The sequence below is a fragment of the Pinus tabuliformis genome, chromosome 2_2 (assembly GCF_031772625.1).
Source record: "Pinus tabuliformis cultivar Carrire ecotype Pingquan chromosome 2_2, CPIR1, whole genome shotgun sequence".
NCBI lineage: Eukaryota > Viridiplantae > Streptophyta > Pinopsida > Pinales > Pinaceae > Pinus > Pinus tabuliformis.
This window is the reverse complement of record NC_142300.1, coordinates 514802314-514823681: the sequence shown is the minus strand read 5'-3', so window position 1 is coordinate 514823681 and position 21368 is coordinate 514802314.

The following is a 21368-nucleotide window of genomic DNA, read 5'->3' as shown; positions in this document are numbered from 1 at the left end:
ATTCCACTAATGAAACTTAGAATTTCACTTACAACATGTTTACAATAATACAATTTCCACATATAACAATGTGGGAAAAAAATAGGCTTGAGTCAGCCTCACAAGACAAGCAACATCACTCGGGGTCTTGGGGAAAGACCAAGTTGGTAACCTCCTCACGGTGATCCTTGGTGATGAACTAATACCAAGCTTGGTGCTGCGCTATTGTGTCCCCATACCGTTTGATGACATCTTTTTTGAAGTGGACTCTTGCCTCCATGGCTTCTGGGTATATGTTTCTGAAACCTCTGTCTAGCTCATCCTAAAGCATGCGAAGCATGCGAAGCACTGTCTTGAGTGTGGTTGGACCACTGATGTACCTTTGCATGTTCTCTGCACTGAGCTGGAAGTCATCGTTGGTGGCTACGCGCATCAATTTCTCTATGTACTTGTCGACATCTAGCATGACTTGGTTCTTCCTCATGGCCTGGGTAAGGATTGAGATGGAATGAATCATTAGGGGGCGTTTTGATGTCTAAAATGGGCCTACTAAGGAAATTATAAAATAATAGTGGAAATAATAAAATAATATTAGATTACATCATCAAATTTTATAGGGAAAAAAGAAAACACTATTTTTTCAGCTCATATTTTCAACTTATCTCCCTATGGGTTTACTCAAATTTTGAGCGGAAACACTCATTAGATGCATAATTTGATTCCTCATCCAAGGAGTACCCATGTTGAATTCTTTTGATGGACCCCGCTACATGAAAAATGAGAAATACACGGAAAATGTGATTGCAATAATGTTTTTACATGTATTTCTCATTTTTTGTGTAGCAGGGTCCATCGAAAGTATGCAACATGGGCACTCTTTGGATGAGGAATTAAATTTTTCATCCAACGAGTACTCTCACTTGAAATTTCAGTAAAAAATTAGATAGATAAGTTGAAAATACGAGTTGAAAAAGTAGTTTTATTATTTTATTATTTCTAATATTTTTACTTTTTTACTCCAAAAATGGTGAATCATCCCCCATGGTTGACATCATCATCTTGAATCCTATTGGTTCTTATAAAGTTTATTTTGGTTGTACATTTTTCTTAGGATGCCCATTTTACACCTTAAAATTCCCCTAATGCTTGTGCATTCGCACTATGACATCCATACTCCTAAACAACTGTGCATAGGAAGCCTCAATGGTAGTGATGCGAAAAGGGAGATTCTCATAGGTTCAGATCAACATTTGAATCCTTGCTTTGTCTAGCTCAATTGCTGGCTTCATCCTCTTGTCCAAGTAAAGTGGGGCTCCCTTGTACCTCATTGTCCATTCTTGCATGTGCATAATAGCAGTGTGAATGTCTTTGAGAGTTTGGGAGTTTTGAGGTCTAAAATGGGCCTCCTAAGGAAATTATAATAGTGGAAATAATAAAATAAGATTAGATTACATCATCAAATTTTAGAAGGGAAAAAGAAAAAACTATTTTTTCAACTCGTATTTTCAATAAGAAACACTCATTGATGAAAATTTTGATTACTCATCCGAGGAGTACCCATGTTGGATACTTTTGATGGACCCTACTACACGAAAAATAAGAAACACATGAAAAACGTGATTGCAACCAAATTTTTTCATGTATTTCTCATTTTTCTTGTAGCAGGGTTCATCAAAAGTATGCAACATGGGTACTCCCTGGATGAGGAATTTAATTTTTCATCCAACAAGTACTCCCACTCGAAATTTGAGTAAAAACTTAGGGAGATAAGTTTAAAATATGAGTTGAAAAAGTAGTTTAATTATATTGTTATTTTTTAATCTTTTTACTTTTTTGCTCCAAAAATGGTGAATCATCCCCCATGGTTGACATCATCATCTTGAATCCTATTGGTTCTTATAAAGTTTATTTTGGTTGTACATTTTTCTTAGGAGGCCCATTTTAGACCTCAAAATTCCCCTAATTCTTTGTGCAGTGCTGCTGAAAACTGTATAAATGGACAACTGCTTTGTGTGTAGTGACAAATATTATATACATTATCCACATGGTGGCCTCCAAAGTTCATATCTCCACCATTATTTATTTCTTCATCTTTGTCATGGTGGATCCTACGGACTGCTCTATTCTCTGCCTGGCCTCTTGCAAGTCCTTCACCATTCGATCATTCTCTGTTATCAAGAACTTGATCGTTGAACTCATGGCTTATGCATAAGCCTTAGAAGCCTCATCCATGGAAACTAGATGTCTTCTAACATCTGGCATAATCACCCTTTTTCTATGTCCATAGGTGATGTATAATCATCCGAGAGCTTCTTTCTTTGTGCCTATATAATCCTCTATTGTGTCTCATCAAATGCCAGATTGTACAAATCTGTCTCCAGATCATGTTCAAGGAGAATAAATTCTCCTTTCTCGCTCAAGACTGGATGTCATTCTAGAGGTGGCAGACACTATGGTGTGATCTCGGATGCCCTCGGCATGAGATCGATGTCTTGATCCTCTAGCTCCTGTTCTGTATCCATGTTTGTTACCTCAACCAACTACTCAACCTACTGAGCAAGTTCCCGAACCTGCAACTGCTCACCCTCTTCTTCATCTGCAGGCTGCTTTTTTGTCTCAACCTGTATCTGTGCAGTTTTCTCTGTCAATGCGCCTTGTCCCTCTTGTTGTTCTTGTTTATGACTTTCTTCCCTTTCTCTCCTCCTAAGCTCTTGTTCTGCTTTCAACTTCTTCTCCATCTCTTTCAATCTCCTTTCTATTTCTTCCAAGCTTTGCTTCTCTCTTCTCTTCCATTCTACTCTCCTTTCACATTGTCACCTCTTTGCATCTATCTCCAAAGCTACTCTCTAAACAAGTGGATCTTCTTTGAACTTGTAGTTTTTCTCAGCCTCTGCGCTCTCTGCAATATTCATCTTTCCTTTGTCTTGCACTAGTTTTCTACTCACTACTGTTGTTATTGTTTCTTCCTTAGGTGGTGTTGCTTGCAGTGCTTCTTTCCATTCTCCCGCTATGCTAACCAGTTCCTTCAGCCTAGAGGAGTTATAACAATACCTCCAAGGATCTTCCTCTAGCCAATGAAATACCTCATGGATCCATGGGTAGTACACCTTTGCACAATGGTTCTTGCATATGTAGTGGGGATCATATGGATTGAAGCTCTTGGTGCCAAACCCAAAATTCTCCAATTCCTTGGTCTCGACATCTACATATTTCAAGCTAAGGATCTCGTACAACCCAATTTTGAAAGGGAGAGAAGGCCATGGTACCTTCTTCCTCCTATGTAGTGCTGCTAATAACCATATGGAGATGTGGTATGCATACTCTTACATGACTAGATTGTCGATCGAAATCCTTGGTAGCTCATGCGAAGGCTTCTCTATGCCAAACATCCTGATGAAGGTGCCATTTGGTGAGGCATACCAATCTGCAATGTTAAGCAATTCCTGCATCGCTTCATCGGACATGCAAGGTGGATCTTGTTCAAATATCATCCTGTACAGTGGGGCAATGAAGTGGCCATATAGCCTCACCATGACTCCTTGGTAGTTGCACTCAGAGAGAAACTTGCAATAAATGTTCACAACTTCCTTTGATGGTGTCCATGTCTGACCCATGCTAGGGAACTGTTGTTCAACGTAGATTGCATAAAGCAGGTACGCAGACATATAGAATCTTGTTTTTCCATCCTTAGGTGGATTCCAGGCATTAGAGAACTTTTAGCTAAATAGCCAACATGTCTAACCAGTTGAAAGGCCTTCCTTCATTTTCCAGCTAATCTAACATAAAAACCCAACTTTGTGGGAAGGTTTTCGTGCTCTCTTAACCGTACGAGCGACATGCAAAGACGACCAGGAGTTTGTAAGCCTTCTCGATTCACTTCTTCTTGTAGACCTGGTGGGGTGTCATCATGAACTTCGAGGGCTCTTTTACCCAACTCTTCATGACATCTCTAGAGTTTACATTGCTATTGGGAGTTAAGAACAGTGCATCCATGTATTTCACTTGCTATGGAAAGTGATACATTTGATGATAGTTTTCCGACCTGAAGGTGGCAAGCTGTGTCCCACTGATGTTGCTCAATTTCATTGTCTCTGGATCATTATGTGAGACAATCCAGTGAATTATATACACACAAGAGAAGGCAGGGTACCTGCATGCAACCCTATATAATCCTGGCTTGTGAATGTTGACATAGACTTGTTGATCTTCCAGATCTTCCTTGAAACTACCTACAAATATGTCCTTCATTTCTTGCCATGTGATCTTCATGTAATTCTATATGAACAATTATGTATCTGCATAGATGGGAAAGTTCATTGGCACCTGTTCAACCACGTCTCTAGTGTTGTGCTCTATAGTTTCCTTCGATCCAAGTCTCTTGGAAACCATGATGCCTTGATTGCTGAGAGACTGTATTGGAAATAATACTGAGAGGGGGGGGGGGTGAATCAGTATTATCAAGTCAAATATTTCCTTTTCAATTCCAGATGATATACACTACTTCTCTTAATAAAAACCGCGTATATACGCAACTATAGATAAAGAAACCCGTGTATACAAAGCAGACTTATAATTTGATTTATCTTTCAAATGTCAGTTATTAATCTGTGATTCTGAAGCAAATAACCAGTAACCAGAAACAGTAAAGCAGAGCAGAAAGACAATCGCACACAAGAACACAAGATATAAGGTGGAAACCCAATGTGGGTGAAAACCACCTGCTGCAATTCGTCTCTATATTTTCTTTAATTAGAAACTTCTTTTTACAAATGTACTGGTGCAGTCCTTTTACCAGTACGCAAGCTGCAACCTACAGAGAGCTACAACTCTCTCTCATTTTCTAGCTTCTCTTGGAAGGGAGCTACAACCCCCTTAGCTCTTGCACTAGCCAATATACTAGTACGTAGGTGCTGGCCTACAGAAGGCTACAACCTTCTCTTTCTTTCAAGGACCATGTTTCATAAATTTTCAGACTGGATCCACAAATAACATCAATCAACCATCAAGAATTTCTGCATCAATCAATCACCTTTTCACCAAAACTAAAATCAACATAAACACCTTTCTGACGATTGTACCCAAATCACAATAACAGTACCACACACCAAAACTAAACCCAGAACACTGCAGCAATAAACAGAAGCAGCAAAAACACAACTCAAAATGTATACGCTACTTTAATGGCCTGAAACCTGCATGCATACGCTTCTGCGTATGGAACAACCTGCGTATACGCTGTTTTCCTTCATTGAACCTGCGTATATACACGCCTTAGCTGAACTGAACCTACGTACAGATCTACAAACATAATTAACTCTTTCAAGTATTCAGGCACTGATTAACCCAGATTATCAAATTTATAGATCACGCATGTGCCAGATATAACAGATCAAAATCATGCAAAGATATTATCATTCAAGCCAAGAGATTATGACCCATCAATAGAACTTATCCTTCTTTTCGCTAAGGTTCCTCCTTCATTCAGATCCAGATCTGCTCCACAATGCTAATCACCAATATTTCAGATCTCGTACATTATCATATATTCAATAATAATTCAGATATATGTTGTCATATGATCTCCTTCCTCTTTTATAGTTTTAGGCCTTCCACAATACCACGGTCCAAAACCATAATAAACCAATACCAAGGGCCCAAAACCTGGGGTCAACACTTCTGACGAGATACCTTGGTCCAAAACCATAGGTTCAAATTCCAAGGACTAACAACCATGGACCAAAAATAAGTTTCCCGCCATGTACGCACTTTTCTGTGCATAAAAGTGTGTGTATACGCATACGCGACTTCTGAACGTATAACCCACGTGTCTTCAGCAAGGTGAACCTGCGTATACAAGATCTCCTTCATTCTGAGCGTCTGAACTGAGGTCTGACACCAAAGTGAGTTGCCATCAAGGACAACACCTGTACCATAGGGCCACACCTGTGCCAAAATGCTAACAATATCCCCCTTTGGACTTGATGGCAACCCCACGATCCTCAAAGTCATTCTCCCCCTTTGTCATCAAGGGCAAAGGGCTGTGCTCCTCCTGAGTACATGCTGATATCTCTGCTCTGCTGTGCTGAACATGCTCCCCCTAACTATAGGCAAGATCAACAAAAATATGTTCTTCAAGAAGAACCATATACATCATAAAAGACCTTCCTATCACCAAAAGACTCAATACATACAACCATCACCCAACCAAGTGGGGATCATCAGAATTTTACATATGACAACCAATCACATCAATCATCCTAGGCATAGTGGGGAAACCAAAATAGGCCATTACATGACCTTGATAAAATAATATACATGACATAGAGACGAAATATCAAGACTTATGCAAATGACCAATAACTACTATCAGCAGCTTCTGACAATTACTGTATATATCAGAAACCATGTTCTCCTTCTGATCTCCTTTCTGCAGCTGATCCACCTGAATAGCTTGAGTACTAGAACCAAGAGCTTCTAAGGTAATGCCAACAATGCATTATTAGAAGATTATCTGCTCCCCCTGAACCCGTGCATGATGGTCTCTAACAGACCCATATCAGACTCTCTTCAACCAGAGTCTGTCCTTGCTGATTTTCTCCAGATACGCGACTGCACCTGCATAAATCGGCGTATGTACGCGGATTCCCCTCACCCAACTCGCATACACCAACTTTTCTTTGATACAGACAAGCTTCAACAGCAGGATGAAGCATCAACTACTCCCAGCTTCTGTCTGATATATTCAAAAGTTTCCTTGGGCAGTGGTTTGGTGAGGATATCGGCAATTTGTTCCTTAGAAGGAACATACTCCAACTTGACTTTTTGCTCAAGCACTTGTTCCCGAAGAAAGTGATATTTGATAGGTATGTGCTTGGTCTTTGAATGCATGGCATGATTCTTTGAAATGCTTATTGCACTTGTATTATCACATAAGATAGAGACAGGTGGAGTACATGTGATTTGAAAATCCTGCAAGGTTTGCATCATCCAAAGAAGTTGAATGCAACAAGATGCAGTAGCCACATATTCCGCTTCAGCTGTAGATAAAGCAATCGAACTCTGTTTCTTGTTGAACCAAGATACTAATCTGGAACCCATAAAGAATGCACCACCACTTGTGCTCTTCCTATCATCCACGCTTCCGGCCCAATCTGCATCTGTGTAATCATGAAGTGTGAGATCTGTATCTCTAGGGTACCATAAGCCATAGTTTTGAGTTCCTTGAAGGTACTTGAAGATTCTCTTGACTTCTTGAAGATGAGTTTCCTTTGGATTTGCCTGAAATCTTCCAACTATTCCTACTGCATGCATGATGTCTGGTTGGGTACCTGTCAAATAAAGAAGACTTCCAATCATAGATCTATAGGTTGGTTGATGCACTGCTGCCGATTCATCATTTTCACTGAGGCTGCATCCTATAACCATGGGGGTACATACTGGTTTTGAATTTTCCATGCCATACTTCTTCAGAATCTGCTTGAGGTACTCGGTTTGAGACAAGAAGATACCGCCTTCATTTTGTTGGATTTGTAATCCAAGAAAGTATGTCAGTTCTCCAAGCAAGGACATTTCTAATTCTTTCTGTATCACCAAGGCAAAGCTTTGACTCATAGCTTCTTCATTGCTTCCAAAGATAATATCATCTACATACACAACAAGTATTAGCAATTTGTTATTTTCAATTTTTATATAGAGATTGCTATCTGCTGATCCTTTTGAAAAACCTTGTTGATGAAGATATTTATCCAAACGATAGTACCAAGCCCTTGGAGCTTGTTTAAGCCCATAGAGAGCCTTTTTAAGTCTGCATACAAGATTTGGATCATTCCCAAGGATAAAGCCATCTGGTTGCTCTATGTACACTTCTTCTTCTAAGTCTCCATTCAGAAAGGCTGATTTTACGTCCATTTGAAATACTTTGAACTTCTGGAAGCTAGAGAGAGCAAGGAACATTCTAATGGCCTCAAGTCTAGCAACGGGAGCAAAAGTTTCTTCAAAGTCTATTCCTTCCTGTTGAGCATACCCTTTGCAAACAAGTCTGGCCTTGTTTCTAATCACTTCCCCATTTTCATTCAACTTATATTTGAAGATCCATTTTGTTCCTATGACATTTTTGTCTTTTGGTCGAGGAACCAACTCCCAAGTGTTATTCTTTTCGATCTGCTCAAGCTCTTCATCCATTGCCTTAACCCAACACTCATCTTTGCATGCTTCTTTTACATTTTGCGGTTCAGTGGAAGAGAGCAATGCCAAATAGCTTGAAGCTTTTGCTATTGTTCTTCTTGTTTGTGTACTTGCTTCTTTCTACCCCAAAATTTGAGATTCTGGATGATTCTTCTGAACGTACCTGGATGGAGTCTTTTCTTCTATCCTTATCTATTCCTTTGGTGCCTCTTGGGGTTCTTCTTCATCATCTGTCTGATTTAGAGAGTAGTCTTCATCCTCATTGATATTTTCATGATTCACTTCCCTGGGGATGTATCCTTTTTCATCAACCACTACATCAATGCTGTCAACAATTCTTCCAAGCCTTTTATTGTAACACTTATATGCTTTGTTGTAGGGAGAATAACCAAGGAGAATGCCTTCATCTGCTCTAGGTTCAAGTTTGCCAAGTTGCTCATCAGTATTCTTAATATAGCATTTGCTCCCAAAAATTTTGAAATGTTTTACCGAAGGAGTTTCACCATACCAGAGCTCATGAGGAGTTTGAGTGCTGTTCACTTGGACATTTGTTTTGTTGAGAATAACAACCGCTGCATATGCAGCTTCACCCCAGAAGGTTATAGGAGTTCCAAACTCATCAAGGATAGCACGAGCCATTTGTTGGACTGTTCTGTTCATCCTTTCCGCCACTCCATTTTGCTGAGGAGTCCTAGCTGTAGAGAATTCCCTTCTTATTCCATGTTCTTCACAAAAATCAAAAAATTCATTTGAGGTAAATTCCCCACCTCTATTGGACCTCAGGCACTTAATTTTGTAATCTGATTCATTTTCAACCAAGGCTTTGAAGGATTTGAATTTTTTGAATGCTTCGTCTTTGTGCTTCATAAGTCCTAACCAAACAAACCTGGAGAAGTCGTCAATGAATAGTATAAGGTATTCTTCTCCTCGAGGTGAACTTGTCCTAAATGGACCACATACATCTGTATGGACTAGCTCAAGAGGCCTACTAGCTGATCCTTCCTTCTCAGGAAAGTTAGTTCTGGTTTGCTTACCAAACTGACATGATTTGCATATGGTGTTGTCTGGAATTTTGATATCTGGAAGACCACGAACTGCCTGGTATTTGCATGCTTCCCTTATTTGTGAAAAGCTTAGATGCCCCAACCTCCGGTGCCATAACCAGTGTTCATCATCCTTGCTTAAATAGCATTGTTGTTGTCCTTCTTCAAATATGTATAGATTATTTGGAGTTCTTCTGCCTTTGATCATTGTTTCTCCTGTATCAAGATCACGAACACTACATCCATTTGATCGAAATATTACCTCGGTTCCTTGATCGCACATCTGACTAACACTTAGTAGATTATGCTTCAAGCCATCAACATACAAAACATTTCCAGCTTTGAGCTGTTCTTTCAACTGAGCAGTGCCTTTTCCTTTTATGGCTGCAGGGGTATCATTTCCAAAAGACACCTTCTTCCCCTTTTCTACTGTAGTATATGATTCAAGTTTTTCTTTATCCCCTGTCACATGCTTTGAACATCCGCTATCGATATACCATATATTTTCCTGTCCTTCTGCATAGAAGGCTATCCCACATCTTTCTGGTTGTGGTTCCTTCATTCTCCATGTTCTGACACTTGAGGTATGTTCCTTCTGAGTTGTCTTCCAAAACCTGCTCCTGCATTTAGAATCTTCATGACCAAATTTATTACAAATAGAACATTCAACTTCATTTTCAAGGGTCGAAAAGTTGTTATAAGTCCTTTTTGTGATTCCATTCATATTCCTTTGTTTTTGAGCTTCTCTAGTCATGATTGTCTTATAGGCAACACATTGAGTTGCTTTGTGACCAAAATTATGGCAAGAGAAACATTGTCCATTGAAGAAACTCCTGCGATTATCAAATCTATCATCCAATCGATTGTAGTTTCTACTGACATCCATTCTTGAGGCAAATTGGGAAGATTTTACCTGTGGCTGATTGTAGCTTCTGTTTGTCCTTAAGGTAGCTTGTCCCCGATTTTCTTGATAGTCTTTATTCGTTCTTGAGGTAAACTGTCCCTGATTTACCTGATGATTTCTATTAGGCCTTTGCTCGCTCTTCTTTGCTGCATCAAGATAACTTTTGGAGGTAGAAGCTTGAGATGTTTCTCCATTATATCCCAGACCTGTCTTGATTAATGGAGAACGCTGCACATTGATAATCTCATCCAGAGTTTCAGATCCTTTAACAAATTTAAGATTAATAGCTTTTGTTTTCTCAATCTCCTTTCTAAGACAAACAATTTCACATTCCAATTTTTCAAGATGTTTTTCCCTTTCAGCCAGTTGATATTGTAGAGACTCAATAATTGCACTTTTCTCTTCTAAGCAGATTTTGAGATTAGTCATCTCTTCAGAAAAACCTTCTACATCTATAGCATCCATGAGGTCATCATCTTCAAAAGCCATTAAAAGTTTATATTTATTACCTCATTCATCTTCGTCACTATTTGAAAGTCCATCACTATCTTCATGAGTGTAATAACTTTTCTTATTTGCATTTTGTTTCTTGTTCCATCTAACAGGTTCCTTCCCTTTGTCAATCTTATCCTTGTGAGGACATTTGGCAGCATAGTGACCGACTCTTCCACAAGCAAAGCATTTGAAAGGTAACTTACCTCGGAACCGTCCAGTACCCCGTTGAAGATTTCTGACAAAATTTGATTCTTCTTCTTCTTCTGACACGTGTCCTGACTCATAGTACTCGCCTTTGCCTGAAGCCTTGAAGGCAACTTCTCTCCTGTCTGATGGTCCTCCTTTCCTCATTTCATAAGCAGTTAGAATACCGTGCAGCTATGACATTTTAAGGCTTTGTAGATTCTCCTTTTCTTCTATTGCAGAAACTTTATATTCAAACCTAGGGGACAAAGATCTTAGAACTTTTTCAACCACAATAGCCTCTTTTATTTCTTCACCCAAATTTTTCATAAAATTAACAATCTCATCTACACGAAGAAAATAGTTAGTCACACTTTCATCATTATACGTCTTGAGATTTTCATACTGAATCCTGAGGGTTTGAAGTTTTTCTCGTTTTACCTGATCATCTCCTTCATAGCTTAGGACAATCTTGTCCCATATTTCTTTTGCTGATTTTAACTGCATAACTTTCATGAATTCTGATTGAGATAGACATCCCAATAGAGTATTGACCGCCTTTGCATTTGTTTCATATTTCTTCTTCTCAGCCGGATCTGTAGGAGTTGCTGCTCGAAAAGTATATCCTGTATCTATGATATCCCAAACTTCTGTACCCAACGATTGAAGATAGGTAGTAACTCTTACCTTCCAATATACGAAGTTTGTCCCATCAAAAACCGGTGGCCTGATTGATGCTTCCCTCTCGTAGTTGCTCATGATGAAGGATCTTCCTTCAAGCGATCAAGCTTCTTCAGAAGGACCTGCTCTGATACCAATTTTTGGAAATAATACTGAGAGGGGGGGGGGGGGGTGAATCAGCATTATCAAGTCAAATATTTCCTTTTCAATTCCAGATGATATACGCTACTTCTCTTAATAAAAACCGCGTATATACGCAACTATAGATAAAGAAACCCGCGTATACAAAGCAACTTATAATTTGATTTATCTTTCAGATGTCAGTTATTAATCTGTGATTCTGAAGCAAACAACTAGTAACCAGAAACAGTAAAGCAGAGTAGAAAGACAATCGCACACAAGAACACAAGATATAAGGTGGAAACCCAATGTGGGTGAAAACCACCTGCAGCAATTCGTCTCTATCTTTTCTTTAATTAGAAACTTCTTTTTACAAATGTACTAGTGCAGTCCTTTTACCAGTACATAGGCTGCAACCTGCAAAGAGATACAACTCTCTCTCGTTTTCCAGCTTCTACTGGAAGGGAGCTACAACCCCCTTAGCTCTTGCACTAGCCAAGATACTAGTGCGTAGGTGCTGGCCTACAGAAGGCTACAACCTTCTCTTTCTTTCAAGGACCATGTTTCATAAATTTTCAGACTGGATCCACAAATAACACCAATCAACCATCAATAATTTCTGCATCAATCAATCACCTTTTCACCAAAACTAAAATCAACATAAACACCTTTCTGACGACTGTACCCAGATCACAGTAACAGTACCACACATCAAAACTGAACCCAGAACACTGCAACAATAAACAGAAGCAGCAAAAATACAACTCAAAATGTATACGCTACTTTAATGGCCTGAAACCTGCATGCATATGCTTCTGCGTATGGAACAACCTACGTATACGCTGTTTTCCTTCACTGAACCTGCGTATATACGCGCCTTAGCTGAACTAAACCTGCGTACAGATCTACAAACATAATTCACTCTTTCAGGTATTCAGGCACTGATTAACCCAGATTATCAGATTTATAGATCATGCATGTGCCAAATATAACAGATCAAAATCATGCAAAGATATTATCATTCAAGCCAAGAGATTATGACCCATCAATAGAACTTATCCTTCTTTTCGCTAAGGTTCCTCCTTCATTCAGATCCAGATCTGCTCCATAATGCTAATCACCAATATTTTAGATCTCGTACATTATCAGATATTCAATAATAATTCAGATATCTGTTGTCACATGATCTCCTTCCTCTTTTATAGTTTTAGGCCTTCCACAATACCACGGTCCAAAACCATAATAAACCAATACCAAGGGCCCAAAACCTGGGGTCAACACTTCTGATGAGATATCTTGGTCCAAAACCATAGGTTCAAATTCCAAGGACTAACAACCATGGACCAAAAATAAGTTTCCCACCATGTACGCGCTTTTCTGTGCATAAAAGTGCGTGTATATGCATACGCGACTTCTGAACGCATAACCCACGTGTATACGCGTCTTCGGCAAGGTGAACCTGCGTATACAAGATTTCCTTCATTCTGAGCATCTGAACTGAGGTCTGACACCAAAGTGAGTTGCCATCAAGGACAACACCTGTACCATAGGGCCACACCTGTGCCAAAATGCCAACAGACTGCTAAAAAACTGAAGTACCTGGAGATAGAGCAGACACTCATGACAAGCAAATATCAACTTAAAAACACAAATCACTTGAAGGATCAATCATGCAACAAGCTGGGTGACTGCTGGGAAAGATTGCGTAATAGTGACTCTCAAAGGTTGGGAGACTGTCAGCTAGAACTACGCATTGCATAGTCTCAGCTACTAGTGAGACCTGTTGCTGTTTGGAACCACGTAGAGCTTAATCTAGGTGGGTTGACTGTGTACTGGAACTGCCCAATGTACAGTTCAGTCCGGATTGACTGCTGGCTAGGATTGCACATTTTGTAATCCCAGTGGGAAAGACTGGGCATTGTCTCCCAGTATTGCGTAGAGTACATATGGAGGCCAGTGATATGCAGCCTTTGCGCAATTCCCATAGCGAAGGCAGAGCCTTGAGTTTCAGGAATGCACAGTGCATGTCGGGGAAAGAAAGATCTGAACCAAGGCATCCCAGATATACCTGATAGGAACTTGAAAACGAGTAGATACGAATGCATGAGCGAAGGATGGTGAAGGTAGGATTGATTGATCATGCTTGCAATTAGAACCAATGTAGGAATTAGTCAAATGGATGAACAAGAAATCTGGTGGGGAGAGTCACCTCAATGGTGATCATTAGTGGAAAAACAATGTTATGCATGCAACACTTAAGAAAGAAAATACAAAACTTGGAACAACACTTTTACAAGTTAAAACAAACTAAAACACCAGTGGTCATTCAATAAAACATGCAAAATAGCACTTGCACAAGCCAAGGAAAGCAAAAAAATACTTGAAAAGTGAAACTTATCCAGAAAAGTTGTGTCGACTGTGCCAAAGGTTCCTATATGCCTTGGGAATTCCAGAGCTCCAAGATCAAATGTATAGAATGAGCTTTGGGGCATTGTTTAGATAGATTTGGTAGATTCAAGGTTTATGACGAGCATATCAAAATCTAAGAAAAAGTGACATGTGGTAGGAAGTTTCTAAAGTAAACTTGAGTGTAACTCCAAGTGCTAAAAATAGATCCCTATTTTTAGGGATGATTTTTTCTTTTGGACTTTTTGGAAAAGGGCTTCCATACATTTATGGGAAGATTGCATAGTTCTGGAGGGAATTGGAGAAATTTCTAGCACATGCATTGGATGACGGTTGAAGGAATGCTCCTGCACAATTCCTGGGTTGAGTGGCTTTGGCGGCCTCTAATGGTTTGCACAATTTCCCAACTTAAGACAAGTTTTCAGTTGGGTCTGCTCAATTTCTGAGCCGAAGCTGAGTGTCAGGATGTTCTATGCAATTTCTCTCAGCAAGTTTGTTTTCTGGACTCCTATGTGCATTTCTGGAGAGTAGGGATGACTTCCGAGATGCTCTGTGTAATTCCTGAGAGCAAGGCTGGTTTCCTAGTAGAATTGCATAGTTTTCCAAGACAACACAAGAAATGGATGTAAACGAAGTCACGGGGTCAGCTTGTTGTTGGTCAACAAAACAAGTTAGCAAACACAAGCTACAAAGAGAGAGAGATAAACTTGAATGAAACCCAAGTACCTGAGTAGTGCAAGACATGCTGCTAATATTTTGAGGAGGGAGGCTCCAAAACAATGTGAAGACAAAATTTTGGAGGGTGGTTGTAGCTGCTACAACACTACCTTACAAAGAAGTTATAAGACTTTGGGAGGTAAATCAAATAACTCAGTAGGTATAGGAATTGATTCAAATTGTTCAACCTTGAAACTATTTCTAGTGGAAGGGAAGTAGAAATAGAGGCTTCAAGTTTACGTCTAAGGGAAGAAATTCATACAAGTATCTCTGGATCTACTAATGGAGTGAAGAGCTCAAGATCAGAATGAAATTTGGTATGCCTACGTGAAGCCATATTTATTCTATGAAGCCACTAGGTGAAATATTTTAGCCTACTAGCCTCTTATTCACCATTAAGAGGTAAATATTATCATTATCCTAGGGAAATAAAATTTAAAACTTCGATCCCGGGTAATGACACCACTCTCATGTTGATTCTTTGTAGACAGTTCTAGGCTCGATAACTATTCCAAAGCATCTAAATGAGGATTTATTTAAATGGAGGATCAATGGCTCAAATCATTCACATGCATATAACTCAAAGATTTCAGAGATTTATCAAAGTGTTGAATCGAGTACTAACAACATGCAATCTGCAAATGATTGTGATAGTTGAAAAATAAGATATATGATAACTAAATATTCTTCCTGAATATATACGTTATCAAATAAATCATATTCATATAGAAATATTTCTATAGCTAACACTTATATATTTGAGAGATGACAAAATTCAATAATTTTAAGATTTAGCGGTACTAATTTAAACAAACTGTTCAATTAACTAATCTCGATAATGATAATAACTTTGCAGGGGCTATCAGGGAGATTAAAACTGACCTATCCTTACCCACTACTTTTATATTACCTAAAACATATGAAGAATAACATAAATGATTACACAAGGGAGACTCAAATGAACACAAATGTTTCTACGAACTAAAGCTAGAAACCTTTGATTATCTTCAAAATTTCAAAACTACAATAATGTCTCTGAATTCTATCAAATTATCAACCCTACTTACTTTGAATTACAAAATATTTATAGAGTCTTCTGAAAAATACCTAATCTATTACAACCTTTTACATAAGAATAAAGTTTTATGCAAAACAATTTGGATAACTCTAATCAATACAATTCAAAATAGAAATTCTAGAACTAATTTAGTGGAATCAACACACTATTCGATGACTTAGTTTCCAACTATTGCCTTTATATTTGATTCTATTGATTCTTCTCTTGTTGCTTTGCCCAAATCCCGCCTCTAAACTTGTTTTTTGCTTACTTGATAAGTTTTTGGAACTTATCCCACTTATCATAATCTAGATATGAAAATTTTATCACTTTCTTGTATGTTTCATCTACCTCAGTGTATTATTCAAATGTGGGGTGGTTACAAAAAGATGGTGAATTTCATATGAAATTAATAAATCATTTTCCAAACCTTGGAGAAAAGTTATACCACCAACATTTCCTTTTACTTTAGCAAATGTTGAGTTGTCTATTGCTATATCAAGTAACTTCTTCTGATAATCTTCTTGATTGACATATTTTTCAATTTTTGGTTTTGAGATATGAGTATAAGGAGCATATTTTTTCTCAATTCTAATGGATGAAATTACTCCCAAGGGGTCATAAGTAGAGCTGAAACTTGATTTAAACTTAATTTGACTTAATATGTTTTCCACCTCCTTATTAGCTACTCTAGTATTTACTATGAATGGACCAATTTGAGCTTTTCATTTGAATTGAGCCTTTTTATTTCTGGATACAAAATGAATTTCATCCATATTCATGATTTGTCTTATGAATTCAAGAGAAAAAACCCTCATGGGAACAAAAACTAGTAGTTTGTATGGTGGAAAATCACAAACATAAACTTTGATCTCTGTGAAATTATGATATAAGTACCAATCTCCCACTTTGACTATTCACTCAAATACAAAATTCTTAGAATTTCTATTGATATCCTTGGAACTACATCACTACTAAGGAGAAACAATAAAAACTATATAAATTTATCTACAAAATAACTAAAAGCGTAATCTTATTAATTCATTCTGACTAATGAAGTCTAATGAATGGCAAACTGTGGCCTTCCCTCTGAGTCAAGATTTTTGAGTGCCATTTTAAATATTTTAGGCTATTGATATAAAAATAACTACACCAATACATGTTGATGTTTAAAAGATCTCTTTGCACTAAATTTCAAGAATTGTTCATGGATGATATGTAAAATAAAGTGGCAAAAGTTGAAAATGACAGTGGGCATTTTACTAGATGAAAAGACTAACAAAAATCATAACATGATTTCATCGAGCCGTTCATCACTTTGGTAACCTAAAAGACAATAGACCATAGAAATGACATGTCTGGAAAACTAGAGAAAGGTTCTTAAATAATATGGTGGATTATGATGAGGTAATTTAGATCCTTCTAGCATAAAATACTCAAAGATACTTGCTCGCTCCTGAAATGCGATTTTTTGGTAGATTTCTATTAGTGAATCAACTGAAAATGGGTGAACGAACCTTGGAGGATTAATCCGCGGTGCTTGACAAGTAGATTATAGGGTTATGTAGAATATGGATTCACCAGTTATAGCTACTATTTCTCTCTTGTTGGGTAGATAATGATTTTCATACCAAGAAACAAATTCAGGGAAATAATGAGTTTGAGGGAAAACAAATTCAGGTAACATGGATTCCCAAAAGCTAAATTCATCGCTAGCATCATCAAATTTCGGAAATTCCCAATTGTGCAGCTCATATAAGTCAATTTCACATTTTTTTTCTATGATTTTGAAATCAACATCTATTAGAGGAAATTCATCAAGATTAGGGACTGGGGGAAGCATGGGGTTTTCACCAAAAAATGTAGCTTTTCCATTTTGACTAGCCATTTCAAAATAATAGGAAAACAAGGAGTTAAGAATAGTGGGTGATCTATTGGCTGATTGATGTGGTTGACTGAAAGATTCGTAAGTCTTCTATCACTGAGAATCTGTGCAAACACTAGAAAAATGAAGGAAAATGATACAGTTGATGGAGGATAATTAGGTTTAGTAGACAATTTTGGATATCTGTTGATGAAATTAGTATCTGGAACGTCAACAAATAACTATTGAACATTGGCGAGAGTGAATTAATGGTTTAATAGTTAAATCATTAAATTATCAGAGGAAATGTTGGGGGTTAATTTGGCGGTCATTTGGTGAAAGGGATAAAGTGGTGGAAGCAGTGGTAGAGGAAAAACTTAAGCAGATTGTGGTTTGCGAGGTGGGGGTGGGGGGGCTGGTGTGGTGGTAAGTTGTCTTTATGAGGGGGGGTTCCACAATAGTTGAGTGCTTGACATGTAATGATAATTGTTTTTAAATGAAATAGGATTATGGACCCCCCCTCGTTAAACGCCAGGAGTGCGGGGGGGTCCCACAATCAATTATCAACCATCGATTGCGGAGGAGATAATCAACACCATCTGAAGTTGCTCGGTAGATAATTGGTGGCACTTTATTAAAATAACCCACTAAAAAATGTTTTTTAACTTCGAAAATTTAACTAAAGTGACATTTATAATGCCCAACTTTATTACCAAGTATAATTTTTATTTTTTTTTGAAAAATATACAACTTAAAAAATAAATTGTATGGGTAAAAAAATAGTTACAACAATCTGTATTACAATGGTTATGATTTTGTGTTTTACATGATTGATTTGTGTCATTGTTCCATAAGTGTTGATAAAGGAAATGAAAATGATCAATTGTGAATAGTTTTATAATTTGGTCACTTTATTGATTCAACCCCACTCTCAGTAACATCCTGGTTTTCCCTATTTCTAACAACAACTACAAGAAAAATCCTACAAGCTAGATTATGGTGGCCAACTTTATTCTAACATCATCAAATAAAAGTCCAAAAATGTGATCTTAATCAAATATTAGGCCAAAATTTTCCAAGAAATCATCTGTAAACCAACTCTACGTATTGATATTGGGTGATTGACTTTGTTGGTTCATTTCCCAAAAGAGATAGATGAACTGGTACAAAATACATAATGACAATAGTGGAGTATTTAACAAAATGTGTGGAATCGGAGCTATTCAAATCATTTATAAAGGAAGTAGCTATCAAATATATTTATCAAAATATATTAATGAGATTCATCTACCTCGCAACTCTAATTAGTGACAGCAGTACACATTTTGTCAATGTTACAATCTAAACAATGTTGCAAAAATTTGTGATTGAGCATATAAAAACTACATCTTACCACTGAGAAGAAAATGGAACAACAAAATCATTCAATACAACATTTTTATAAAGGACATAGTAAATATGTAACTTATATAGGGACAACTGGGATGAAAAAATCCCAACAATCTAATGGGCATAGTGAATGGCATACAAATAGTTGACTAGATACACACCATTCAAACTCGTCTATGGAAAAGAAGCATTTTACCACTTCTTTAGAAAACAAATGTTGCAAATGTAACAAATGTGTTAAAATATGATGATATAAAAGTTGAGAAAAAATGACCCCATCAATTGCAACAACTAGAGGAGGACATGCTTCAACCATTACACTAACAACAAGAAAGAAAAACTCAACACAAATCATGGCATGATAGGAACTTGAAAATGAAGAATTTAAAAGTGGGATACTTAGCATTATTGTAAAACATCATGGAAATGGGAATCCAAGGAAACTAGAAATTGCATGGCTCGGCCCCTTTGTGGTCGAAGAAAACCAATCTTCAAGAGTTGTTTAGCTAAAAACACTTGAAGGGCAGAAATTCGAATCACTTGTAAATGGAACTCGCCTTAAGAAATATATCATCTCACAATGTTGACATTCAACTGGTGAAAACCTATATGAGGCACCAGGAACATGGGCTAGTCTAAAAAATACACTATGGAAAGCTAGCTAACAACTTTGTTTAGCAAATGAGTACTAGTAAATAAATAAGAGTTCAAATTGTTGTATGTGGAGCATGATTGTTCAGAGGTCTTTGTTTCAGCCGGATGAATACCCCAAGAAGTTTGTACACCCCTCCACGCGGGGGGGTGCGGGGGGGACTTGTCCCCCCCATGGGGGTCCGATGTAAAATTGCCTTGTAAAAGGATAGTAATTTCTAGTCAATCTGGGCCGTTCATTAGGTAGATGATCTGACGGTAGAACTTATGTTTAGTTTAGGGTTTTTTACTCTAGAAGGAAACCCCTCTCTTTGTATGAGGGTATTGTATTGGAGGCTGAGATATAGATGTGTATTCTGTGAGCGAGAAACACAGAGGTGAGACTGTGAGAGAAAACAGAGGATATTACAGCGGATTTGTTGTAGGTTGTGCCTCTTCATTTTGCTGGATAATAGAAAGGAAGGACTGGCTGTTCGGGGTGGATGTAGCCCAAGCTAGGTGAACCACGTATATCTGTGTCTCTCTTGTTTTGTGCGTTTTCTGTGTTTATATTTCTGCAATATTTTATGTGTTCCATTGCTCCGTAATATATAATTTTCTAAAAACTGGTATCAGAGCCGAAGGTCTATTTGGCTGATAAACTCGCAGGAAAGAAGGGTTCCTGGTTCGAGTGGGAGCAATGGCGGAAGATGGTAAGTTTAGGGTCGAGAAATTTAACGGCCAAAACTTCTCGCTGTGGAAGATGCAGATGGAAGATTATTTATATCAGAAAGATCTATACCTACCATTGGGCAGAAAAACAAAGATGCCGATGGGTATGAAAGACGAAGAATGGAACCTTCTCGATAGAAAGGCACTTGGAACAATACGGTTGTGCCTTTCTGCATCAGTTGCCTTCAACATTTTGAAGAAAACCACGACAGAGGGTTTGATGCAGACGTTGTCGAAACTATATGAAAAACCCTCGGCCTCAAACAAGGTATTTCTTATGAAACGGTTATTTAATATGAATATGTCGGAAGGTGGATCTGTTGCAAACCATTTAAATGATTTTAATACAGTTACAAGTCAGTTAAGTTCTGTAGGGGTAAACTTTGATGATGAAGTTAGAGCTCTGTTATTCTTATGCTCATTACCAGAAAGTTGGAATGGTTTGGTAATGGCCATTAGTAACTTCATTTCTGGATCTAGTACTTTAAAGTTTGATGATGTTTTCAGTGCTATCCTTAGCGAGGAAATGCGACGGAAAAGCTCCGGTGAGACATCAGGAAATGCTTTGAGTGCAGAGTCTAGAGGAAGAAAAATGGAAAGAGGAAAGAGCTTAGGATATCGCAGTAAATCAAGGAAAGGCAGATCCAAGTCCAGATCGGGGATAGTGTGCTGGAAATGTGGAAAGAAAGGACACCTAAAGAAAGACTATAGATCTCGGAAGGGAAAAGAAGGACATGCACAACAAGAAAACAATCATGAAGCAAATGTGACAGGTAAGGTGTTACAAGATTCTTTGATTCTTTCTTTCGAAAATATTACTGATTCCTGGGTGGTAGATTCAGGGGCTTCATTCCATGCCACACCTGATAAGAAATACTTTCATGACTATGTTCAAGGAGATTTTGGACAAGTTCGTCTGGGTGATGATAAACCCTGTAAAATCGTTGGAATGGGTAAGGTTCTTGTAAAACAGCAAAATGGAAA